Source organism: Lithobates pipiens, unplaced genomic scaffold, assembly GCF_037356315.1.
Source record: "Lithobates pipiens isolate NorthernLeopardFrog02 unplaced genomic scaffold, aLitPip1_a1.2 Scaffold_19, whole genome shotgun sequence".
Classification (NCBI taxonomy): Eukaryota; Metazoa; Chordata; class Amphibia; order Anura; family Ranidae; genus Lithobates; species Lithobates pipiens.
The window spans coordinates 525,563,948-525,572,034 of record NW_027507764.1 but is presented as its reverse complement, the minus strand read 5'-3'; the positions used below and the strand labels follow the sequence as shown (position 1 = coordinate 525,572,034).

At 44.2% G+C, this 8,087-nt stretch overlaps 1 protein-coding gene across 2 annotated transcripts in view; it reads left to right on the top strand.

Moving 5' to 3' along the window:
* The first annotated feature begins 483 nt into the window (after positions 1–483).
* Positions 484–8,087, top strand: part of TNKS1BP1 (tankyrase 1 binding protein 1) — a 211,252-nt gene continuing 203,648 nt past the window's right edge. The window contains exon 1 of one of the 2 annotated variants that reach the window (XM_077493184.1): positions 484–640. The gene's annotated coding sequence lies outside the window, so the exon portion shown is untranslated. The remainder of the gene's footprint in view (positions 641–8,087) is intronic. The other variant, XM_077493183.1, reaches the window with a different exon arrangement.

Below are 8,087 nucleotides of genomic sequence, written 5' to 3'. Positions count from 1 at the left end.
GAAAACTATTTAACCTAAGGTCTCTAAAGAAGACCCATGGCCACACAATAAAGTTGGATGAGAAACAGTTTAGTCTTAAACTGTGTAAGGGGTTCTTTACTGAAGATGAAATACAGGTATATGGAAAATGGTAGCAACACACACACTTATAAACAGGTTGAACTGGATAGACTAGTGTCTTTATTCTACCTTACCAACTACCTAATTAATCAATATTTATCTATTTGCTGTAGCTATCTGTATGTCTGTCTTTATATCTGCCCATCTCTTTTCATCTACTGTATCTATGTCCTCTATCTCTTACTAAACTATTTAAACTCTTGCTGACTTTTTTCCCCTGAAGTCTGCCCCCAGTCAGTAAACTAAACTCAGACTTTTTTTCTTCTGTTTCCTTCTCTCTGGAACTCTTACTGCCTTTTTTGTACATAAATCGGAGCTTTCTGCATGGCAGGCTGAGGCTGGAACCAACAATCATGATGCAAAAGGCAGATTTCATATTCATGAGCTGTAGGAATATGTAGCAGCAGCAATGTGAGGCAGGGCGGACTCTGTGCGTAAGTGGAGTGGAATGTCTCTCCTGCTGACTTTCTGTAGCCTGTAAAAGCTTCTGCAGAGCAGGAAGACAGAAGGACAGATGCAGGTACCATATGGACACAGCACACACTCTGGCATAAATATTCCTGTTTTCTAGGTTTCTTTTACTTTTCTTCCTGTTGCTTTTCCCATTGTAACTGTTGCTTTATTTGGAGTCTATAGTCGTACTATTGTTTGCAAATATTGTATCATATGTAGTCAAAGTTTCAGTGTTGATGGCAGCAGTCAAATCACAGAGGGGTGCTGATCGATGTGGGCTTGGTTTTACAACTGATCAGCAGAGTATATTTTCCCCTTTGTTATGAAAATGGAGACATTCTTTATTTGCTGGGGAGCGTGAGGATTGTGCGTGACAAAATGATTGTGTTGGCACACTGACTGATTTGCCGTGGTCAGGTTTCATAGCCCCTTAGCCCTCATTTACTCTTGAGTATATTTCATCTAGTTTCCCTATGCCTGACTGTGCTTAACATGCAGAATCCTATTTGTACACTCAGTTGTCCTATGCTCAAAAAAAAAAGTATATGGGCTTTGGCATGATTTTTTAAACTTCAATTTAATTAAAAGGGCATTGTTAACCTCTGCACCCCGCTATAAACAGCTCACCTATGCCCCTAATTCTAAGCCTAGCTTTGCACCCCCATTCAAAGCTCACCTGTGCACATCTGTCCAAAACTCACCTCTGCACCCCCCCCCCCCCCATTCGAAGCTTGCCTTTCCATTTCCTTAATCACATCTCACCTCTGCACCCCCATCCAAACCTGTCCGCAGCTTACCTCTGCAGCCCCCAACTGTTCACAGCTCACTTCTGCTCACCACTTGTTTGCAACTCAACGCTGCACCACCTGTGCCCAACTTCTCTACTCCCTGTCCACAATTCACCTCTGCACCCCCATGCATACCTAATTTCTGCATTTCCTTGATCACAGCTCACCTGTGGACCTCTGCCCAAAACTCAACTCTGCACCTCCTTTCCGTAGTTCATCTCTTGCACCCCCCACCTGTTCATAACTCACCTCTGTACACCCACCTGTCCACAACTCACTTCTGCACTGACTGTCTGCAACTTAGCCCAGCAACACCTGTGCACAACTCATCTGTACATCCCCATCCACAACTAATTTCTGCATTTCCTTGATCACAGCTCACCTTTGCACCCTTGTCCAAAACTGTCTGCAGCTCACCTATGGACCACTATCCAAAACTCACCTGTACAACCCCTGTCCGTAACTCACTTCCTGCACCCCCTCACCTGTCCATAACGTACCTCTTGTACCCCTCCTCATTTCTGCACCCCCTGTCCACAACTCACCTTTGCCCCCCTTTTGTCTGCAACCCACTTCTGCGCCCCCATTCCATCTACAACTCACTGCATCTCTGCAAACCCCCACGCCCCGCCCCTTAACATTTATGCTTTGCTGCCCTTGCTCAGCTCTGACCTTTAAATCCCTACAGCCCTCATATTTGCATCTCCCACCCCTCCATCTACTACCACAGAATGCATATTTATTGCTGCTCCGTCATTTCCCACTGGCTAACAGCAGAAGCAGGATCTTCATGAGGGCATCCAGGCACAAGATCAGCATGTGATACCCTTCCTCCTGCTCATGAACACACTATACCCATGCTGCTCTGCCTCCCCTTTCCACACGGTCTGTGCAGGGGCAGGGAGATTCTGAGAGAGGTCCGCTGTCACTTGTAAATTGGTAAACAATGCTTCTGTGTTTACAAGTAACAGAAGATAGCAGGGAGTACAGGTCTACTGCTGAAGATGGCAGAACAGAGCTGTCCCTTTCCGGCATGTTCCGACTCAAAAAACTGTGTGTGTGTGTGTGTGTGTGTGTGTGTGTGTGTGTGTGTGTGTCTGTACACACACACACACACACATTAGAAAAATATACTTTTTTATATAAGAGATCACATGACCTCTGTTCTCAGCTGCCTAAGGGCTTAGAGAGCTATGGTGGAGACTGCAGGCAGACATGTCAGCAGGAGGCAGAGAAACAGCAGGACACTGATCTTCTAATTAGCTGTGAAGATGGGTGTGCTTCAACGCCAAGTGTGGTCAGTTTGGAATAGGAAAGCAGGGGGACTGGGACAGGGGGAAACAGGATACTCTTCATACAAGTACATAACATAAATATGAAATGTCAGGGTAACATACACTTTAACAAAAGTCCCCTTTATTGCTCTCAGCCTCCTCCAAATTTCCAATTTTTTTTTTTGCTGCAGGGATTTGACTTCCTGTTAGAGGGTGGCTATGTTTGTTCCCCATGTATGTGGCCTCACCCTCTTGCTCGCTCCTAAGATGGACTATGGAATATGGGATTTGTAGTGTGCATAGTGTAGCGCAATCCAACTAATGTGTACTGTTCTGCTCATTTCAAATAAGAAGCGAGGAAAAGGCGAGGTTTGGGAGCTCATGGAGGACTTACAAAGAGGCAGAAACCAAAGAATTTGTACTGGGCCGTTAAGATTATGGTTTCTGGAGAATATGGATATTGTTTAGTGTCACTTTAAGGCGATGTTCAATGTGCAAGGTTCATTCAGATATAGCAAACAATCAGAATGCATTTATTATGGATATGAGGTAATTGGCTGCAATAGTCTACTGTAATTTGGAGATACCTATTACTTTTTTGATATTGCTAACTATGCTTAAAACCTGCTCCTATCCCCTTCTGAATCCTATTCTAAATACCTTGTGAAAGGAATATGCTTTTACTTACCTATTCTGAGGGCGCTCCAGTCCAGTCACGTGATCTCCCCATCAGCAGATTGAGGTTAGAGGAGAGATTGCCAATTGTTTCAATGCCCTTGCAGTGACATCACACATAGGTTTACCATGGGGCATCTGTTGTTGGCCGTCTCTTCTCTCCCCTGAAACTACTGCTTTAATAACTAAAATATACTGTATATTTTAAGCTTTTTTTTTTTTCTAGTATGTCAACAATTTCAGTAAAGTTTAGGTTGTTTTCTGTTCTGGCTGTGTTTGTACCATTCTTCTACCCTGAAAGAAAAACAAAAATTCATGCAAACTAAAACCACTAACCAATCACATGCTTTAAAGTTAAGGGCTTGTTTACACTAGATGCAGTGAAACACGAACGCATATGCAAGAAAAATACATGTATTTTAGTGAGCCTAGTTTACACCATTGAGGTGCTTTGTGTGCCAATTTACAGAATGCACATAAATGCACTGTAAATGCAAATAAAAAAATTACATACAGAAATGCATACTGAACGCAGAGGCTGTGGTGTAAAAGAGTCCTTGCAAGGCAAACGTTTCCCACTACAGTCATCCAAACAATAGTTGGTTTTGACAATCCAATATAAGCTTACTTGAAAATTCTCCATTTGTGTAGTGAGTCATCTCTTTCCACGACATCCTGAACTCTCTGCATGCTTTGTAGCTTCCCCTCTGCTCATTCCTTCAAGTTACTTTCAAATTCTAGGGGCTACATGTCTCTTGGTACCTTGCTGCCTCCAAACAGTGATGATGTAGCAGTGGCGGCTGGTGGTATATTTGTTGGGGGCAGAAAACAATGCACCCACAGCCATTCCCCCCTGGTCAGTCGGGGTCATACCAGCCCCACACTTACTCCATCTAGGTCATGGGCAGGGCAGCGCTTCCTCCGGGCGGTGGCTTCCCCTGTGTCTCCTCCACCTCGGCATCATGGTGGCTTCCGCCATGTGTCTCCTCCCTCCTCTTCCTCTCAGCCAATTGGGTGACGGATCTCAGGACACGCTTCTGGATTAGTTGGGAGGAGAATCAGGAAGACAATAGCAAATATTATTTTGATATTGTCACACAACTGGGTATTTTGCTATTGTCACATAACTGGGTGGGCCCACCAGTCACATCATTATGCTGCGTGTAACATGATCTGTAAATAGGGGTCTGATGATTCACAGATTGTGTGGTGTACAGAGTAATCAATGCATGGACTTTGTGCAATGGAGTAGGTGTGTCCCCATCAGATCTTTTTCACAGAAGACTCAGAGCTTTTAACTCTTCCTCCTGCTGCAAAGCTTCTAGCACTGGAGGACCAGTCATCACTGAGTAGAAGATTTCTATGCTCTACACCAGTAAGACATGATAAAAACATATGTTGTACTCTGATGCCATTTATTTTTCAATGGAACCTTAAATACCTAATACTGAGCAAGTCAAAAATAAGGTAATGCGCATAAAGTGTGTGTTCCTTGGGTTGTGGGGCATTGGCAGCCCAATCAAATTAATGAGCTGCCTTAACACAACACATTCTATTGCAAGATATGGCAATTTAACGTATGTTAATTAATGCAACACAGCGTAAAGATCTGAATGGGTCCGAAGACATTTGCAGGTTGTATTTTCTTCTGGCTCATGTGTTGAGTAAAACACTACATGCACAATGGACCCTTAACTTAATCTCTGGCATACGCACCACGAATGTTACCAATAAATACATCTTATGCCCTGTACACACGGTCAGACGTTCTGACAACAAAATCCGTCAGATTTTTTCTTGCATACACACAGTCGCACAAAGTTGTTGGAAAATCCTATCGTTCAGAACGCGGTGATGTAGAACACGTACGACGGGACTATAAAGAGGGCAGTAGCCAATAGCTTTCATCTCACAATTTGTTCTGAGCATGCATGGCACTTTGTCCATCGGAATTGTCTACACACGATTGGAATTTAAAAGATCGGATTTTGTTGTCGGAAAATGTTAGATCCTGCTCTCAAACTTTGTGAGTTGGAAATTTCAACGGAAAAAGTCAGATGGAGCCCACGCACGATCGGATTTTCCGGCAACAAGATACGATCATCAGAAAGTCCAACCATGTGTACAGGGCATATGGCTTCCCCCACTTTTTAAAGATCAAGCTAATGATCAGCTTCTTTCAGGACTGTTGGAAATTTTTCACGTGATCAGTGCCATCAGCCAATGGGCTTCAGCTCTAATCAGTGTATTCTGACAACGGGAGGAGTTCCTGCTGTCAGAATACAATAGCCCAGTGGGGAGGTTTTCGCCATCTAACTCGCTTGTGTGGATGGGGGAATCCATTCATTTTTTTCCCCATCAACCCGCTGGCTAATGGAGAAAAAACAATCCATCTATGGACAGTGTAACAAATGTATCATGTCAGAGCACACAAACAATAGATTCCATGCAAAAAAGTCTTCTTTTGTATCCTAAAAACTTTTTGGCATCATGCACCCGGGCACATTCACCTCTACGATGTAGAAACTGGGTGTATTTCTGCATCCAGAAGAGACAGGTGGTGTTTACAGCCCTCTACCAGCAGACTGTCAAAATTATGGAAAAGCCAAAATACACATCTGAGCGGTACATACATACATACAAGGCCATATACCCAAGGCTGGCACCACTTCAATCATCAATAAGGCCAGTAATACTGCTCCTGTGCATATGCAATTAAAGTGACATTAAAAAAAAGTTTCAGTATTCAAGTACATAGTTAGTCTGGTTGAAAAAAACAAAAACAAACAAAATCCATCTATTTCAACCAGAAAAAAACAAAACAAAACTTTTTTTTTTTTTTTTAATAATCCTATATACACAATCCCATAACCATAGTTGATCCAGAGGAAGGCAAAAAAAACAGCAAAGCATGAACCAATTTGCTCCAGAAGGGAAAAAAAATTCTTTCTGATCCACCAAAAGGCAATCGCATGATGATCCCTTTACCTATAAATGTTAGTATCCAGTAATGTTATGTACATTTAGGAAATAACCCAGGCCTTTTTTAAATCTGAGCTGGACAGAACTAGTCCACATTTTCACTGTGAAGAAGCCTTTAAGTATTTAGAAATTAAATCTCCTTTCCTTCAGACATAAAGTGTGCCCCTGTTTCGTCACATATGGCTACCTATCCCATTTGGCTACCCGCTGGACTGCGCATGCGTGACTCCACCATATGCATTCCGACATGGTTGTAAGACCACTCACCACACTTCAGGCACGGCATAATTATAATATGACTCTGTGTCCACTTGGATGGCGGGGCTTGAACCTGGACTCAGGGGTGTGGCCACAAAATTCTGCACAAGCGCAGATCGCCACAGTGTTGGAACGCATATGGTGGCGTCACCCATGCGCAGTCCAGCAGGTAGCCAAATGGGATGGGTCTCCATATGTGATGAAACATCCCCTTGAATTTTTGGAAAAAAGATCTGTGTACAATCCTTTTTAAACTGATCCAGCTCTGGCTCCTCTGTGGCATAGAGCTCTTGACAACATATGGGAATTCCAGAAGCTGCAATGTCACCCATAAACAACCATGGCCCAGCTGTTGACAGCTCTCCCTCCTCTCCCCTGCATAGGGTTGCCACCTGTCCAGGATTCACCCAGACAGTTCAGGTTTGGAATCCTGTGTCGGGGTTTCAGTCTGCCTGAAACCCAGACACATTATTTAGACTGGGCTGTGGCTCCCCAAGTAGCTTAGATAGTAACACAAAAATCTGTTGCCATTCGGGATCTGCTACCCTCTGAGGGTAGGTTTGGCATCACTGGGGGGGGGGGCATGATGTTAGTAAGAGCAGTTTGGCCACACCCAATGTTTTCCGCAGCGCACTGCATTACCACTTTCCTTGGGGGGCACCCAAAGGTGTCCCAGGTCTTTTATAATCCTATAGTGTATACTACGAAAAAAATGTGCCCTGTGCCGCTAAAGTGTTCGGGTTTGGCTTGAAGAAAAGGTGGCAACCCTACCCCTGCAGCAGCCACTCACTGATGCAGGGGAAGGGATCATGTGAGCAGAAGGAAGCATATTTTAAAACCGGGATATGCAATTAGTGGACTTCCAGCTGTTACAAAAGTCCCATCATGCCTCTGCCTCTGGGTGTCATGCTTGTGGCTGTCAGAGTCTTACTATGCCTCATGGGAATTGTAGTTCTGCAACAGCTGGAGGTCTGCTAATTGCATATGCCTGCTTTAAAGTGGTTGAATACCCTTTTTTGTAACTTTTACCTACAGGAAAGCCTATAATAAGGCTTACCTGTAGGTAAAAAAAAAAATATCTCCTAAACCTGTACGGTTTAGGAGATATTCCCCTCGGTATGCGCCGCTGACTGCAGCGGCGCATGCGCACGAGGGGATTCTCGGCCTGAAAATCCGGCAGTGGCCGGAAAGAAATCTCCCGCGGGCATGCGCGGGAGTGACGATATCGCGGCTCCGGCCACTCACAGCGCCGGAGCCGCGATACCCGGAAGAAACGCAGAGGGAGCATGTCAGCTCCCTCGGCGTGGATCGTGCCAGAGGTCGGGGCCTCGTTCTAAGGTAAGTATTTCATAATGAGCTAGTATGCGGTGCATACTAGCTCATTATGCCTTTTGCTTTGCAGGTGTTAAAAAATAAATAAAAAATAGCGGGTTTACTACCGCTTTAAAAGGTAAGTATACAGATCTTTTTTACACAGGGAAGGCATGATAGGTAGGAGGTGTGGGAGGGAGCATTTTTAAGAATAGTTAGTGTTGAG